The sequence below is a fragment of the Mustela putorius genome, unplaced genomic scaffold, assembly GCF_011764305.1.
Source record: "Mustela putorius furo isolate JIRA1106 unplaced genomic scaffold, ASM1176430v1.1 tig00003972_pilon_pilon_pilon, whole genome shotgun sequence".
Classification (NCBI taxonomy): Eukaryota; Metazoa; Chordata; class Mammalia; order Carnivora; family Mustelidae; genus Mustela; species Mustela putorius.
In genome coordinates, this window is record NW_025422115.1 from 4,046,018 (window position 1) to 4,050,174 (window position 4,157).

General features: G+C 44.2%; 1 pseudogene; it reads right to left on the reverse strand.

The window, feature by feature from the left end:
* Nucleotides 1–747: 747 nt before the first annotated feature.
* LOC123389303 lies at nt 748–938 on the reverse strand (annotated as a pseudogene).
* Nucleotides 939–4,157: the final 3,219 nt, after the last annotated feature.

Below are 4,157 nucleotides of genomic sequence, written 5' to 3' on the forward strand. Positions count from 1 at the left end.
TATTCTTGTCTTCCACTCCTTTTCTGCCCTTTTAGGGTTTGAATTTATCATTTTATATGATTCAATTTTCTCTCTCAGCATATTAACTGTACTTTTTTTTTTCTTTTTAAAATGATTTCTCTTGGGGCGCCTGGGTGGCTCAGTGGGTTAAAGCCTCTGCCTTCGGCTCAGGTCATGATCCCAAGGTCCAGGGATCGAGCCCTGCATAGGGCTCTCTGCTCCACAGGGAGCCTGCTTCCTCCTCTCTCTCTCTCTGCTTGCGCCTCTGCCTACTTGTGATTTCTGTCAAATAAATAAATAAAATCTTTAAAAAAAAATGATTTCTCTGAAGTTTGTAATATACATTTACAGCTAATTCAAATCCACTCCAAATAACACTATACTGCTTCATGGGCAGTGTGAGGACCTTATAATACCAAAATGCTACAAATTCTCCCATTCTGTCCCTCAAATCATAGCTGTCATCCAATTCACTTATATGTAAGCATACATAAGCATAATCTTTATTTCACCTTTACTTCTTCCTTCACTGATGTTTTTCTTTATGTATATCTGAGCTTTTGACCCTTATTACTTCTTTTAGTATAACAGATTGACTTTTTTAATAAAAGTTTACTCTTAAATGTACAACAGGATCTAAGACAACACTTCATTCTAGGTATAGGCAGCAACAGACAGTATGACACAGAATCCAGAAGTTTAAACAGGCATGGAATTATAGACCATTGCCTTGGCACAAGGAATGCTTTACTTTTTGCCAGATTTCTTAATTCCACCTGCAGCCAGGAGGTCTTTCCCCATGGCCTTCACTTTTAGCTCCTCAGGTTTCTTCTGTTTCTCTTCTGCTTCTGCTTGAATGTCTTATGCTCCTTGTCCTTCTCCCTGGCCTGTTTCTTGGGCTGCTGCAGGAGCTCCTCAACAACCCCATGGCTGGACATGGCACCTGCACTCCTTCCCCAGACCCTGCCACCATAAGCCTGACCTAAATTGCACTGCTTTTCTTTAAAGAACTTCCTTTAACAGTTCTTCAAAGCAGGTGTATGGACAATAAATTTCCCTCAATTTTTGTCTGAGGAAGTCTTTCTTTCTCCTTGACTTTTGAAAGAGAATATTGCAGGGACACAGAACTGTGAGTTGGCAGGGGTTTTCCTCCTACCACTTTAAATATTTCATTTCATACTGTTCTTGCTTGCATGGTTTCTGAGAGATCAGATATAATTCTTACTTTTTTTTTTAAAGATTTTATTTATTTATTTGACAGATCACAAGTAGGCAGAGAGGCAGGCAGAGAGAGAGAGAGAGAGGAGGAAGCAGGCTCCCTGCTGAGCAGAGAGCCCGATGTGGGACTCCATCCCAGGACCCTGAGATCATGACCTGAGCCGAAGGCAGCGGCTTAACTCACTGAGCCACCCAGGCGCCCCTATAATTCTTACTTTTGTTCCTCTGTAGGTAAGGTGTCTTTTCCCTTTGGCTTCTTTATCTTTGATTTTTCTGGATTTTTTTTTCTTAATCTTTCATTTTTTTGTAGCTTGAATTAGGTATGCTTTGGTATAGTTTGGGTTTTTCTGTTGTTATTTATTTGGGGGTTTTGTGGGGGCATTTATTCTTCTTGGTGTTATTTGAGCTCCTTGGATCTGTAGTTTGGTGTGTCATATTAATTTGGGAGAAATTCTCAGTCTTTATTGTATCAAATATTTATCCTACTCCTTTCTTTCTTATCCTCTGATTTTCTCATCACATTTATGTTACACCTTTGCAGTTGTCCCACACATCAAGCATATTCTGCTGTATATTTTTTTCTATCTTTGGGTTTTTGTTGATGTCCATTGTTTTGGGGTTGTTGTTGTTGTTGTTGTTGTTGGGTGGTTGGTTCTGTTTTTGGTTTTTGCCTTTTTTTTTTTTCTTTCCAGCTCTGGAAGTTTCTATTGATAGATCCTCAAGCTCAGAGACACTTTCTTCAGCCACATGCAGACTGTTAATAAACTCATCAAAGGAATTTCTCATCTCTGTTCAGTGCTGGGTTTTTTTAAGATTTTATTTATTTATATGTCAGAGAGAGAAAGAGAGAGAGCACAAGCAGGGGGAGTGGCAGGCAGATGGAGAAGGTGGCTCTTTGCTAAGCAAGGAGCCCAACACAGGAGTCAATCCCAGGACCCTAATATCATGACCGGAGACGAAAGCAGATGCTTAACCAACTAAGCCACCCAGGCACCCATTGCAGTGTTTTTGTTTGTTTGTTTGTTTTTGTTTTTTTAAAATCTCTAGCATTTCTTCTTAAGATTTTCATCTCTCTGTGTACAATGCCCCTCTGTTCCCGTATGCTGTCTGCTTTATCCATCAAATCCCTTAGCATATGAATCATAGTTGTTTTAAATTCCCAGTCTAACAATTCCAACGTCCCTGCCATATATGGTTCTGATGCTTGCACTCTCTCTTCAAACTGTGTTTGTACATTTTGCCCTTTGGTATGCCTAGCAACTGTGTCTTGATAGCCAGACATGATGTACCAGGTAAAAGGAACCACTGGCAAGAGGCCTGTAGTAATGTGGTGATGAGGAGTAGGGGGAGGGAAGGTACTCGGAGTCCTCAGTCTGTTAGTGAGTCTGTACCTATGGACCGTGGACCTCACGAATATTTCTCCGGCCCGCTCCTTAGGTGGCACAAGATGGCTCTAGTGGCCTGGAGTTGGGGGGGTCCACCTCCCCTAGTTCAAGTAAGCTCCGATAAAACCCCAGCATGTTAAGCTCTGGTTAACAAGCTCCTCCTGAGAGCAGATCTTTTGAATAAGAACAGATGCTCTGGCATATTTTTAAATGGTTCCTTTCTCTCTCCCTGCCAGAAGCATGGTGGGAGGGGGGGGTCCCCCCTCACCCCCCCAGCCAATATTCACTGTGAGGGGCACCTGGGGGCTCAGGTGGGTGAGTGTCTGACTTTGGGCTTTGACTCAGGTCATGATCTCAGGGTCCTGGGACTGAGCCCCGGTTCTGGCTCCCCGCTCAGCACGGAATGTGCTGGAGAGGTTCTCTCTCTCCCCTGCCCCCCCCCCTGTTGCTCCCCCTGCTTGTGCTCGCTCTCTCTCTCAAATACATACAATGTATCTATATCTTTATATCATCTCTATCTGTGTCTACATTCGCTGTGAGAACCTGGTCAAGCTCCTGGAGGTAAAAGTCACAGAAACATGAAGACCACCCAGTGCCAGGGTCCCCCTGGGATTCTGAACTGACTTGCCCACACTGAGCCTCCAGCAGTTCATCATGACAGCTCCGGTTTCCCTCCCAGCCCTGGTTCCTGCCGTGGTTTCTCCTCTGGGGAGTTGGGATTCTCCGCATCTGCCGGATGGTCTCTTCAGTCTGGGGGGCAGCTGTTTGCCCTGTGACCTCACTTCTCTTCTAACAGTTAAGAGGAGCTGTTAATTTTTCACCTGGTTGTTTTTCCACTTGTTGGGATAGCGCGGCCACTTCCACGCTCCTCACACGCAGGACCGGAAACGGAAAGCTCCTCACGCACAGAACCGGAAACGGAAAGCTCCTCATGCGCAGAACCGGAAATGGAGAGCTCCTCATGCGCAGAACCGGAAATGGAGAGCTCCTCATGCGCAGAACCGGAAACCGAAAGCCTCTCCTAGTTTATTACTCTCTACGTTGTCTGTGGTCTACGTTGTCTGTGATTCTATCAGGTCTATTCTATCAGGTCTTTTCTCCGCATCACGAATATGATTTTCAGACTCCTCACTGTTGTTTGGTGTTCCTAATTTATTTACCTTTTTTTTTTCTTTGTAGATTTTATTGACTTCTTTGGGAGAGAGAGCTGCGAGCAGGGAGGGGCAGAGATGGAAGGAGAAAGAATGGGAAGCGGACTCTGCACTGAGTGTGGAGCCTGACATGGGGCTCGATCCCATCACTGCCGCAAGATCATGACCTGAGCCCAAATCAAGGGTTGGATGCCTAGCTAACTGCATCACCCCAGGACCCTTAATTTATTCATTTTTAAAATTTGTTCCTATTTTCTCATTCAGGTGTAATGTATATACAGTAAATGTACCCTTTTTAAAGTAGAATTCTGCATCTGACAAACAGTAAGGTAACTCTCACCACAATCAAGTTACAGAACGTCCCTAACCCTCCGTATGTGCCCCTGCTTCTTGGTAGTTAGCT